This window comes from Myotis lucifugus, unplaced genomic scaffold, assembly GCF_000147115.1.
Source record: "Myotis lucifugus unplaced genomic scaffold, Myoluc2.0 scaffold_36, whole genome shotgun sequence".
In the NCBI taxonomy this organism is placed as follows: Eukaryota; Metazoa; Chordata; class Mammalia; order Chiroptera; family Vespertilionidae; genus Myotis; species Myotis lucifugus.
Window position 1 is genome coordinate 5,016,478 of NW_005871084.1, and position 14,327 is coordinate 5,030,804.

General features: G+C 45.5%; 1 protein-coding gene across 2 annotated transcripts in view; it reads right to left on the reverse strand.

The window, feature by feature from the left end:
* RNF152 (ring finger protein 152) overlaps nt 1–14,327 on the reverse strand; it is a 65,198-nt gene that overhangs the window by 32,372 nt on the left and 18,499 nt on the right. Inside the window, exon 2 of one of the 2 annotated variants that reach the window (XR_002828881.1) lies at nt 9,954–10,133. The exons of the other annotated variant lie outside the window; for it this stretch is intronic. The gene's annotated coding sequence lies outside the window, so the exon portion shown is untranslated. Of the gene's footprint in view, nt 1–9,953; nt 10,134–14,327 lie in introns of those variants that run through there. 2 annotated transcript variants of the gene reach the window in all.

Here is a 14,327-nt window from a genome sequence, read left to right on the forward strand (position 1 = left end):
CAAAGTCTCTCATCTCTCCATCTTGGACTTGGACAACTGCACCAAAATACATAATTGAATTTCCAATTGACAGCTCTTACAGAGACTACCTTCTTTTATGTCATTGGAAGTGGGTTTCTAAACTAGCAAATTGCACCTGCTGCTCATTTCTTTCATGAAAATCAAATCACGCTCCGGTTAGCTCTGGATTTCCATCTGCCCACAGGGTGATGAGGGATCGAAGGAACTCAGATCAGTTTAGCATGGACACTGCTGGGGCATAAGTTGCAACCAAAGAAGAAAGCACAAAGACAATTCAAGTTTGGGAAAGCTGGAAAGGGAAAGGAAGTTGTGGAATGCACAACATTCTCTTTCTCCAGGTTTCTTGGTTTCTGTCATAGTTCTGTTATTTAATAATTGTGTGACCTAGAGCAGGTCACTTAATCACAATGGAAAAATAAAATTCACCAGTTAAAAAAAGAAGTGTTTTCAGCCCCAATTGTTATCTCTGTTCCTCAGCAAATACATGCCAATGTCAACATCCAGTTCCATGCACCACAGGTAAGTCTGTTTCAAAACAGATCCCTCCCTACGGCTCTGAAGAACCAGCAAGCCACAGACCATGATGCCACCGTGTCTAAGAGATTCATCACACAAGAAAGTACACGGGGCGGGGAGGGGGGGGGGGGCAAGCTCTCAGTTTTAAGAGAGCAACACCAACTGAACCTGCTAAGACACACACACAGTAACTATCTCCAGGAAAATTTATAACAGCTGATGCCCCTACCCTCCAGATTGGAAACAACCTATTCAGGATTCCATAGGAAACCAACCTCTTGGTGATTTTCCATGGTTCCTTTCTCTCTTCTTCTCCACTGAGGGAACTCTAGAGGGCCGAGGGGTGGTAATTGGAGTCTCTAGTGCTCTTCTACAAAGTGGAATGTTTTAGCTGGAATAATCGGGAAGTAGTGGGGAAGGCTTTCTACATGAAGGATATTCTAATGTGAGGGTCACACTTCCATTGATGACTTGGAGTTTCACATCTCCCTGCTCTCACTAGCCCATCAGGAAGAGGAGAACCTGGTGCTGAATCACAGCCACTTTACCCACAGGGAAAATAAACAGCCACACAAATCTCACTGCCAAGCTGCCTTGCCTGAGTCTGTGTTCAATCTGATGTGAAAATGATGGGGAAGGAACAACAATAACAAAAATCAATGCCACATCAGAAGGCAACTGGTATACCAACGACTCATCGACTGTCCCCAAAACTGTAAACTAACAGCAAATACGGCTTTTAAAGAATGGAAGAATTTGAACAAGAACATTATACTTGAAATAAGATAAGAAGAGGCAGTGCTGTAATATAGTCTGTGGCTCATGTCCATGTCGAATTCATGCTCTGAAGCTATAATTGTATATGATTATAACCAATATTTGTAATGATTCTAAGGGGCAGCAAGATTCCCGGATATCTAAAAGTCAGCTTTGGTCACTAATTCAGAAAAGCAAACCAATGCATTTGGTAAAGGTTTTCAACAAGAATAGCATCATAAGGGAATTCTGGTTCACCAACAGTCGACCACAAGCATGGAATGAAATTAGGATGTTCTACTCCATGTGACTCATTATGGTGGTAATACCATAGCCTCAGAAATAACTTGGCTGAATTACAAGAGAGTACACCTGCTAAGTATTCCTTACTCCGTACTTCAATGTGACCCCTTGGTATTTCCCTACATCCAGGGCCCCGAGTTCTTGTCCTGGCTCTGTTGTTAACTCATTGCAGAATCTGGACCCGTCCCTCAAGTTCTCTGGGTCTCAAGAGTTCTCATCAGACTGGACAAATGACCTCCAAGGGCTCCTCCAGTTCTAAATCTAGATATTTCCCAAAGATCCACTAACAAAATGAAACTGGCTGACTTCTACCTGAAATGAGATTCCAATAGTGAGTCACGTGAAGACAATGAAGCTGATGTTCCAGACTCTTAACAACTAAAAGCTGGAGAACACACACAAGCTGGAGAAGGACATGGTGAAATATACAATGGGTCCCTCTCCTGGGAAAGCCGCAAAGCCTGGGGGTCCCAAAAGTTTGTTTCAATGACACCTGAAGGCACTTATACTTCTCTGCCACCTCCTTTTTATGCCACCTCCAGCACTCGGAGCCTCAAGTACAGGCACAGAAGGAGTGGGTGATGTGGGGGGTCATCCTTGGGGTGCAGATTCCTCAGAGCATCATCGGTAGGGCCCTTCTGGCCACCGAGGGTTCAGCACTCAAGTCGCTGTGACCCAGGGACGGAGCCGGAAACAGAGTGTCTAAGGGACGTGCTACACCTTCCTCCTGTCCTTATTAGGCCTGGGGAAGGGAGGCAACAGAGCAACCTCTGTCCTCCTGGGGTCTGCAAAATTAGCCACCTAAAATGAAAATTGGATTCACAGAGCTGCTGAGCTCTCTTGGGATTCAGATCCCTGAACAGCTAGTTCCATGAAACAAATGTGCTTGCTTAAGTGGGAGCCCCGAAAAAAAGTGACAGGAAAATTGAGGACTTGCTATAAAACTCATCTTCAAAAAGCCATAATTATCACAATAGTGTCACCTAAACATTATTTACAAACATCCTTCTGCACAATTCCTGCTCTTCGAACAGCCCTCGTCTAGATTATAGTGCTATTACTCCGGGTAACATTTTAAATTAATTAAGTAGTAAAATAAGTAAAACCCAGAATTTTTCAATCAAAACTCAGGAAAGTATATAATTAAAACAGAAGCAGAGGAACAGGCATAAAAGAGAGAGAATCTGGCTTTTTAGCTCTGTGCTGATAATTCCTACTTATCAGTTGTATGATACATCAGTTTTCAAACACTGTCCGAGGGAGAAAGTGTAAACATTTTTCTGGTTCACCAGCAGTCGACCACAAGCATGGAATGAAATTAGGATGTTACCCAACACTGTCTGAGGGAGAAAGTGTAAACATTTTTCTCGTTTGCAGATGAGAAAACTGAGACTTAAACCCAAATCACCAAATTCCTCATTTCAGTGCCTCAAACACTGTGTTCACGTGGTGTTAATTTCATGGTGAAACAAATGGTTTTTATATCAAAAGCTGTCATATCTTTTGACTGAGCCTTGCCTTTGAACGCTGAGGGACTCAGAAGACTAGATCTGAATCCTGGCAAAATTGAGCAAATTTTCAACAGCCACATAAACAGAGGTTTCTCTACGAGCAGCAGCAACAGGCAAGAGAATGCCCCTCCCGGTCTGTTATTACTGCAGTTCCCTCCTCAACTACTGTCACTTCTTTCCTATGACCATGCCTTGTGGTTCATGGTCCCGTTCTAATCCTACAGGGGCACAAAAGTAGCAAATAATCCCACACTCTGCCTCCATATCTTCCAGGCCCTGACCAGCAATCAAGGCTCTAACTGTGGGCCTTTGTTCATTCTATTTTGGACGGTACCCTATCACAGAACACATATCAGCCTCAGCCCTGTAAATCAATAGTCATTTAAAGTAAGTTTGTCATGGGCATATATAAACACCTACATTCAACAGTGTTTTCCAAAATAATGCATTTGCCCAGGGATTATAAATAATCAGGTAACTCAAACAGCAGCAGCAGCAAAAACAATTCCAGTCGGTGCTGAAGTGGTGGGTATATTTTATTTTGGGACCTTCTCTGCTACTACATGTATGAAGTAAATGAAGCAGGACAATTGCCCTGTCCCAGACATGGTGTGTCCCAACCTGGAGTTAGGCACCCAGGTTAACCAAAAAACCCCAAACAACTGGAATTCCTCCCCACTCCACCCTCACTCCCGTTTCTAGGTCTGGCCCTACCCTTAATGGGGGCATCTAGGCAGTTTGGGTGCAACCCTCTGGGACCCCATCCAAGTCCTCCTTAACCTTCCAGGTCTGAAGCTCAAAGGACTCCTGGCTGCCCCTTTCATTCTCCCCAAGCCACCTGGACCTGCCATCCCTACATCCCTGCACCCTAGAACCAGGAGCCTGTCCCCGAGACACTGCCACCTCTGGAAATATTCACCAATTCTGTCTCCTTCAACATCCTATGGCAACCTGTCAGTCGGAAGGGACGTTCAGGCCTCCACCCTCCTGCAGCTCCTCCACTTTATCTGCAGGTGAAGTCCACCCAGGGCTCCCACCTGGTGCTCCTCCCAGGTGGTCCAGGCCCTGAGACCAGCAGCTCCTCAACAGAGCGTATGCATGTCAGACCTTGCTCTGACCTCAATGTCTCTGTCCAAGCCTGTGTGTTAAACGTTACTACTCCTTCATGGAGAGAGCTGGTGAGTGCCTGTCCTCACCCTCACAACCCGTTTACTTGAGGTCTGCCAGCGGCTTGCACACAGCAACCTATTCATTGCCCTGCGGACATCATGATGCAGCAAATTTCACCACTTTCACAGAGATGAGGAACCTGGGGTCCCTTCTAAGAAGAAATGTGCTGCCCTAGCCGGTTTGGCTCAGTGGACTGAGTGTCTGCCTGTGACTGAGGGGTCCTGGGTTCAATTCCAGTCAAGGGCAGGTTCCTGGGTTATAGGCTCGGTCCCAACCATGTGCTGGAGGCAACCAATCAATGTGCCTCTCTCACATTGGTGTTTTTCTCTCTTTCTGTCTCTCCCCCTCCCTTCCACTCTCTCTACACTAAAAATCAGATGAGGATTAACCCAAAAACCCCAAACAAAACAAAAAAAAGAAGAAGTGTGCTTCTGTGTAGTCGGTAAGACTGGGGCAAAACCAGGACTAAACTCAGGGTCTCCTGGCTTCCTTCTTCCTGAGTGAACTCCATTTAGAAAAAGTCTGGGTTTCTTATGCACCCTCAGGTGATGCCAATCACTGAGTGCTGAGGGCAGAGGAGGCACTTTCTCCCCAACGTGGGCCCATCTGATACCCCTTGGCCTCACCCTGTATTACAGATGAGTGCTGGGGTTCCCGGCAGCCCAGTCACCTGCCTGCACCATTCAGAAGCCACCGCGGACTCGCACGACCTCACAAAATGGGACAGTAGCATTTGCTCAAATTCCCACCTCAGTACTTCTGATAAAACCAATTGTTTCCAATAAAACTGGAAGGACTTCTGTGCTTCCCAGAGGCACCATCTAAGCTGCTGGGTTTCGAGCTTAGTTGACTGAAGTGAAATCGGCAGCAGAGCAGGAGGGCTGTTTCGGTGCTAATTCAAACTCTGAGTCGCTTCCGAAATGCTAGGTAACTCTCACAGTCCGTGTTCCCAGGGGCTCCACAGTCATTAGAGGCATGATGTCACGGCTGCCGGTTCTGGAAACAGCCAGGGGTCTGCGTCCCATCCAGGGTGAAATATGCTGCCTCTGAAGATGGACTAGAAGCTGAGGTGTGGATGGATTCCAAACACCTGGTGTGGGGTGGGGAGTTGTTCTAGGTTGAATGGTGTCTCCCAAACAGGCACTTTAAGTCCTAATTCCAATACCCCAGGACATGGCCTTGTGGGGAAATAGGGTTGTTGCACATGTAATTAGTTAAGATGAGGTCATACTGGACTGGGGCGGGGGGGGGGGGGGATGCTTAATCCAACATGACTCATGTGCTTAAGGGAAGAGATGCAGAAGGAGAGAAGGCCATGCGATGAGAGGTGGAGATTGGAGGGCTGCATCTATGAGCTAAGGAACTCGGCAACACCAGAAGCTAGAAGAGACAGGAAAGACTGTTCCCTACAGGTTTCAGTGGGAGCGAGGCCCTGCTGACACCAGGATCTATCCCCCAGAACTATCACACATTTCTGTGCTTTGCAGCCACGTGCTTTGTGGTGCTTTGTTAGGCAGCCCTAGGAAATTCATACAAGGGGGAAACGAACAACGAGGTAACCATAATGACCTCTTGATTTAGAAAAAGCACCAAATAGGAAAGAGAAAATACAGGTCTGTGTTCAGGAATGACTTCCACACATGACCACCTGCCTGGTTGGACTGCAGGGAGAAAGACAAGACCCTGAGTCCCTCAGAGGAAACTTTCTTTCCCTAAGAAACTATTTAATTCAGGTTTTAAGTTGGGGAAGGAATGGGGACATGCAGGGGGATTGATTTTTCTTCCCGTCTACATAGAAAGTCCTGCCTCCTCCATCCAGCCTGGCCTCCTCCCTTCCTCTCTGACTCCCATGCTTGTAGAAAGGGACTAGCCAGGTGTTTTCATACCCATGATCTCACCCAATCATCACAACCATTTGTATGGCAGGGAGGAGGGCAGGTATTATCATCCCCATTCTACACACAGGGGAAACTGAGGCTCAGAGGAGATGACCATCCTGAAAAGAACTTCAGTTAACAAAGCAAAAGGCTTCTTTAAAAGGTGCAGTGGAGGGGGGGTGGGGTAAAGCCATTATGTTTTAGGATAATTATTATCCTATATAATAAAGGGGTAATAAGCAAATTGACCATCACATCCTTGCACAAGATGGCCACCCCCATGTGGTCACAAGATGGCCACCACAAGATGGCCGGCAGGGAGGGCAGTTGTGGGCAATCGGGCCAGCAGGGGAGGGCAGTTAGAGGCGACCAGACCAGCAGGGGACGGCAGTTGGGGATGACCAGGCCTGCAGGGGAGGGCAGTTAGGGGCGAGTGGGCCAGCAGGGGAGGGCATTTGTGCCGACCAGGCCGGCAGGGGAGGGTAGTTGGGGGCGATCGAGCTGGCAGGAGAGTGGTTAGGGGATGATCAGGCTGGCAGGCAGAAGCAGGGGATGATCAGGCTGGCAGGCAGAAGCAGTTAGGGGCAATCAGGCAGGCAGGCAGGCAGGCAATGTCCCAGATTGGAGGGGGTGCAGGCTAGGCTGAGGGACACCCCCCCCTCCAGTGCACAAATTTCATGCACTGGGCCTCTACTGCAGTAATAATTAAGAAAAATAAAGTATGGTTAAAAAGTAGTTTGTACCCTGGCTAGGATTTCTCAGTGGTTAGAGCATCAGCCCCCATATGGAAGGGTCACGAGTTCAATTCTTGGTCAAGGGCACATATCTGGGTTGCAGGTTCAATCCCCAGCCCTGGTTGGGGTGCATGCAGGAAACAGCCAATTGATGTGTGTATCTCACATCAATGTTTCTCGCTCTCTCTCTCTCTCTCTCTCTCAAAATCAATTGGCTCTCTCAAAATCAATGGAAAAATATCCTTGTGTGGGGACTAACGAAAAAGAAAAAAAGAAACTTGGGTGGGAAGCTCCGATTCTCTTCTGGAAAATACCCAGTCCTTGGTCACTGAGAAATCTTGACTTTACTTTTCTTGCCCCCAAACCTGCAATCTTGCCCCCAAACCTGCAACCAAGACACCAGGCACAGAGACCCCCCGATACCTACCACTAACCACCTTGGGCAATGACACCCAGTTTGAAAATATTGAACACCACTGAAAAAAATGTAAGGTTTCTTTTTCAGTTTTAAATGCCTACTTTCTTCAAAATGAATTAGTAGTTCTCTAGATTTCATAATGTTAAATTCATTAATGATAACTACAGCTTGAAAATGTGAAAGGAAATTGCTTCCGGGATAAAATTAAATGGGAAACTCTAAGCAGTGATTCATGGCTGTCCCTATCTAAATGACTAATCCATGTGACAAACCTGCTTGGCAGCACAGAAAGGCAACATGATTTCCCCCCATTGCCTTTTTATACTTTGCTGAATTGTTTTGCAGACTGACTAAACCCAAGGCCTCGCTAATCCCCTGCTAGGAATTTAGAACTTAAGAGTACTTGTGGAATTTAGAGTCTCTCTTGCCTCAAAATGGAACATAATGGGCGAAGGCTTTTGTGCCTCAGAAAAGACTTTTTTCAACATTAGTGTTTAAACTCACAGTCCAATAGATTTAGAAGGAAACTCATTTTAAATTGAAGGCAAATATCCCCATGATATCTGTCCACATCTCCCCAAAGAAAACTGTGTGAAAGTCTAAAAATGGCCATTTTATTTTAGAATAGAGGCCCAGTTCACGAATTCGTGCATGGGTGGGGTCCGCCAGCCTGCCCTGATCAGGGCTAATCGGGCTGAGCCAGCCAGGAGGGGCCCGTCGGTGGTTGGTGGGCCGGCCCCACCCCCTGGTTTTTATTATATAGGATATTATATAGGATTACAAGGCAGGCTAGCCAACCAACTCCCTGTCTCTCTGTTAGAACAAGTGGACCAACTCCCTGTCTCTCTGTTAGAACAAGTGGGCACTGGAGTAACCCTGTCATCCAAGACAAGCTAATATAATGCACCTAGCCCTGGCTATTCTGCCCCCTAACATTTTTCTTAGATCTATTCCTACAACAATGCTAGGCTAGTGTCCCAAAGGTTATACCTTGCTGGGAACTGCTGGCCAGACCACAAAAGCCCTGCAAACCAGTTCCCTCATCTCCAATCTCTCCCTCACTCCTACCACCCTGGAAACTCCTAAATGACAAGCTGGATCCCCGCCAGCCTTCAAGACTGCTCCATGCCAGGGCTTTACATATGGTGACTCCTTTACCCTTAGGACAACTCAAGGAAGGTGGCCCCATTGTCCCCATATTGCAGACCAAGAACTAGCAACAAAGATGTTCAAAATACTTGCTCATATTACAAAGTAACTGGCAGAGCTCAGACTATCATTCACACTTCCTGCCCAGTTGCCCACACCTTGACCTACCTGGGGATGCCAGGCCAATTGGAAGCTAAGGGGGTAGGGCCCACATGCCCACCAGGGAAGGTCTATGGGTCTTTTGGTGATTTGGTTATCTTTCCAGCCTCATCTAACCCACACCCTCTTCTCCATCCACACCCCATTGGCTGTTTCCTCTTTTCCTCCTGGAGGGCTTTGAGATGCTTTGTGATGTTCCCCAACACCCTGCCCTCTCCCCGCACTGCCCAACCCCTGGCGTCCCTTCTCCCACCTAGATGCTCCTGAAGTACCGTTCCCCACGTTCTACTGACACTGGGATGCAGACGTGTGTCCCCTCAAGCCTGCAAGTCAACAGCTCTGGCTGCCTCTGTGTCCCCATGACTTAAAGGTCCATGGTCAGATGGCCAACACCTTCGGAACTAATGAGTGTGCTCTGGCAAGTCAGCAGTTAAACAAGCAAAAACCAAACCAACAACGGACTGCAGGGCTCATCCCAAACTGACTCAGTCAGGGATAGGAAGGGTTTGTATGCACTTTTTAAAAGCTCTGCCTGTCAGGCTAATTTTTTTCCCCACCAAGCATCCAAATGTCACACCCACTAATGGGGAGAACACCCAGATATCTGTTGGATAGCTAATGGGCTTAGGAAGCAAGCGTATGAACTCAAGATTACCCATGCATTACAAAGGCAAAGAGATGACAAACCAAATCCACAACTCACACTGCTTTTTATCTGCATTTCCTGGCAGCAGGAGGGGAGCAAAGAGATATCTGAAAGAAGACTTTTTTTTTAACCATCCAGGAACCCATTTCTGACTGTGAACCTGGCATCAAATAAATCCTGATACCAACAGCAATGCAGCACGAAAAGCAAAGAGAACAACTGTAACTCGCAGTAATCATTAAAAATGTAAAATAATGCTTCTACATCCCATAAAACAGTTACAAATGCCCAGGGCATCTGAATTCTCTGGGGAAACCTACGGTGCTCTAAAAAGACACAAAATGCACCAAAAAAACACCACTCCACGGTTATGTAAATTTCACCTGAAACTAATATGCTAGCTAAAATAACATATCAACTGCATTTTGCTCACCTTCTTAGAACTTAATGAGCCCCAGGGGGCCGTCGGGATGCCCTGGCGCCTGCTTCTCACACAAGGTCCAAGGAGGCTCATGGTAAGGAATGGAGCGAGTTTTCCTATCAGTCCCCAATGCTTTCCCCTGTAGCCAGCACAGGCATTCAGAACAAGCTGCTGACAAGAGAGGTTGGCCTTCAAGAGCTGCTGAAGGCTTACAACACATGTCTGTGTTATGTTTAAGGGTGTTCCTCCCAGAAAAAAAGCACTGAAAAATATTTTCCAATATTTCTTGTTTTTCCTCTGTTTATTCAATGTCTCTAAAGCAGCCACCCCTGCTCAGTGTCAGCTGAGAGACCCCCGGATGGAGGGAAGTCCAGCCGGTCACCCTCAGCTGACCCGCAGGACCCTCAAAGGCCACGTCAGGTCAGGAGAATCAGTCCCAGCTTTAGAAGCAACTGCAAAGGAATAAAAAGCATAAATCAGTACTCTGCTTTGTAATTACGTGGAGGAAAAATGCAGAGCAGAAAAGTATGCAGGAAAGTCAGGAGTAGGCATTACCAAGGCAACCTCATAAAAAGGTCAATAACATCCAGGATTCTTCACGCATGACTTAAAAGTGCACTGATAAGAAATTGCTTATCCTTAAGGTTCTTAGGGTTCCCTCTTTAAGATAAGTATTTATCATTTTTAAGGACAAAGGTCTTTGTCATAAACACCTGAGGTTTTTGGAAAGATTTTTTGAACATTCTAAGGTCTTACAGGTAATATTGTTTGTCCAATGCCTACCCTAGGTTCTCCATTTCTTTGGCAGTGGGACCAGCTAAAGTAAACCCAGTCTTAACCATTTCAATTATCACAAAGTTCTAATTAGTAAAATCCATGGAAATGGAAAATTTCTATCCACTGCTAACTATACAAGCAACAATACAAAAGCAAAAAATTAGAAAGTTTGTGTAAGCAGATGTGGGCAGGAAACCATGAGAGTAACAGTTAAATTAGTATTCACTGTGCACATTTGTAATTTCTGATATAGACTTATACGCTGAGCTTGTTCATTCTGAATTCAACCCAGGAAGGGTTGACTCAGACTAGGCAACACCATAAACCTTGTCAATCATATCCTTCCATTTCTCCCAACTTCACTCACCCTCTCTTAGAAAGAAATAATTTGAAAATATAAGAATATTATTTTACTGGACACATATTTAACACTAATCCCCTGCTGTCAGAATTCTAGAGACAGGGGTGGGGGTGGGGAGTAAAAAGCACAGAGGAAGCCTTCGGGGCCAAATTTCATTGCAGACATGACATGCACTCCAAAGAGAAACAGGCTTTACGGCTCAGAGGGTGAGATTTATTATTGCAAATATACATAAGCACAGCATTAAAAAAAATTCTTCATGTTGCCCTGGCCAGATAGCTCAGTTGGTTAAAGCATCGTCCCTAAACACCCAAGTTGTGTGCAGGTTCAATCCCTGGTCATGAATGCATGTAGAAGTGGAACAACAAATCGATGTTTCTCTCCCTCTCTCACTCTCTTTCTCTAAAAATCAATAAATAGCTCTGACCAGGTGGCTCAGTTGTTTGAAGCATCAGACCCTGCACCAAAGGGTTGTGGGTTCGATTCCCAGTTAGGGCACATACCTAGATTGTGGGTTCAATCCCTGATCGGGGAACCTATGGGAGGCAACCAATCAATGTTTCTCTCTCACATCAATGTTTCTCTCTCTCTCTCTCAAATCAATATAAATATGTCCTTGGGTGAGGATTAAAAAATAAAGTAAAATAAATTTTTAAAATTAAAAAAAAAGAAAACTTCATATCATACATATCATCTCCTTGCCTCCCACATAGCTTTTTTTGAACAAATGCTCTCGTCTGCTCTGGTTTCCTTTTACCCAAGCAAGAAAAGGTGGAGACCACACCTTCCTTTCAGGTGCCCAGGTCTGTCCCCGCACCCCTTGGTCCTTCACAGCTGGCTTGCTCCCCTTGAGAAAAGACTTCAAATCCCTGCTGACTCCATGGGTCCAAGGTCCAGTCTGGTGTTTGTGTCTTGGCCGAATACGACCCAAGCCCCACTCCATTTAGGTTTTGCTTTAGGACATCACTTTTCTCTCTCTACCTTTTCTTAAGGATGTGGGAAGAAAGAGATCTTTAAGGTTAACCAAGAAAGAAAAAGGATCAATGTCCTATTTTCCTACCAGTGTGTTTATAGACCTCACTTCTTCAATCCAAAATAAGAAAAATGAAGCCAGGTGAGGGACTGGCCCATCCCAGGCAAACGGTCCAGATTACAGTGAGTGCCTGTGTCTTCCTGTGTCCGCACCTCCTGCTCTGTTTTTGATGCTGACCTTACTCCTCCTACCGCCTCTGGAGTCCCTGCCACCATCCTTCCCCGAGTCTCAGCAGTGCAGTAATGTTACAACCTGTGCTCTGCTTTTTTATACTCCCGCTCTTTCTGCACTTGCTCCCCGAAGGGGCTGGTACATACTGGACTCAAATGATTAGCAAGCCTTCTAGAATTTAATGAACTAAGATATACATAATATTTTAAAAAGCACCTGACACCTTGCAAGGGCTCCACACACAACCGTGACCATTATTAACCTTCACTGTGACCTTCCAAGATAGGTATTGCTGGTCTCATCTTAAATGAGGTCATTTACTCACAATCAGAAGGCTGATAAATAAGTCACAGAGTAGGGACATAGCCCTCAGCCTACCAAGTGATCACAATTCCTGCTGTTTTCACCCCACAAGGAATGAATCTCTAATGGTGAAACCATGGACACTGCAGGCCCCCAGGGTGAGGTCACATTGGTGTCCTGTGGTGTGCTGCTAACATACTACCAGAAGGAAGGGCTCAGGTGGGCATAGACTGATTCCCGAGCATGACCGGGGTGAGCAGCCTGACATGTTCTACCCACCTGTGAACTATAGAATCCTACCTCACATTCAGTCTCAAAGTTTTCCCAACTTTAAAATGGAAACAATTTACTTGGGACATGGTAAGCTCCCAATACCTAGATTTGTTCATGGCAAAAGCTAAAACCTCTTGAGAAGAAGACTCCAGAGAGGGACCCTGAAGTAGAGAAGGCAGCAAACCTGGTGATGTGAGTCACTCCCAACACTGGAAATGGAGACTTCACAGAACAGGCTAGAGATTAACAATGTTTTTTAAAAGCTTACTACCAGTTGCCCCGGCCAGTGTGGCTCAGCGGTTGAGTGTCCACCCAGAAACCAAGAGGTCACCAGTTTGATTCCTAGTCAGAGCACATGCCCAGGTTGTGGGCTCCATCCCTGGTGGGAGGCGTACAGCAGGCAGCCAATCAATGATGTTCCTTTCTAATCAATGTTTCTATCTCTCTATCCCTCTCCCTCCCTCTCTAAAAATCAATAAAAACATAATTTAAAAAAAACCAAAAAACAGAACACTTACTACCAGCGCTGAAAATATCACTAATGGTTTGGTTAAAAACTCTGAATGAACTCTGAGCTGTCTAATTTTTAATCTTTAAAACAGTCCTGAAAACTCATCCATTTCCATTATATATTACAAACCCATAATTAGACTTTCTTCCTTTCTGGCTTGTCCTACATTTGAAAGCATTCACCATTCTACTAAAGCAACTTCCCTCAGAATAACCTCATCATTCTGTACTTGCACAATTATGTCATGGACATAATCACTGCCATCATGATTTCAGCAGCTATTTGTTGCACTACAATTTCCAGATGAAATTTTGGTGTGGAAACAACACAGCCACAAGAAGATAATTACTCACAAGAAGATAATTACTCACAACTCTACCATGAATATAGCACAGAGACAATGAAATTAAAATGCTAATATTTTTATTATTTCATTTTTATATCCAGAAATTAATGACTGGAGACATTTATTGCTAGTATATTTTGTTTCTGATAGCTCATCCTCCTCCTCCTCCCCCTCATCCTCCTCCCCCTCATTTATTGTTAGTATATTTTGTTTCTGATTTCTCCTCCCCCCCCCCCCTCCTCCTCCTCTTCTTCTTCTCCCTTTTCTCCCTCTTCTCCTGCTACAGTAACTACTTCTGCAAAGTCTGAAAACCCACTGTAGCTCAGCGGGCTCAGCTAAGTGGCTTAGCTGATTGCAGTGCAAGGATTTGATTCCTGTTCAGGGTACATACCTAGGTTGTAGGTTCGATCTACTGTTAGAGCGTGTATTGGAGGCAACAGATTGATATTTCTCTCTCACATCAATGTTTCTCCTACCACCACCACCCCCACCCCCGGTTCCTCTCTCTAAAAATTAATTATTCTGAGAATTAAATTGGGTAACTTAGAGCTTCACAAATGCTCTGGATTTAGTTACTGCCAAGTCCATATCAGCAATTATCTCTTCAACTTATAAACTCAATTCAAAGATATTCAATATTTAAAATTTTACTCAGGCGTGGATCAGTGGTTGAGCATTGACCTATGAATCAGGAGGTCACAGTTCAATTCCTGGTCATGGCACATGCCCGGGTTGCGGGCTTGATCCCTAGGGTGGGGCATGCAGAAGGCAGCCGATCAATGATTCTCTCTCATCATTTATATTTCTATCTCTCTTTCCCTCTCCCTTCCTCTCTGAAAACTATACGTGTGTGTGTGTGTGTGTGTGTGTG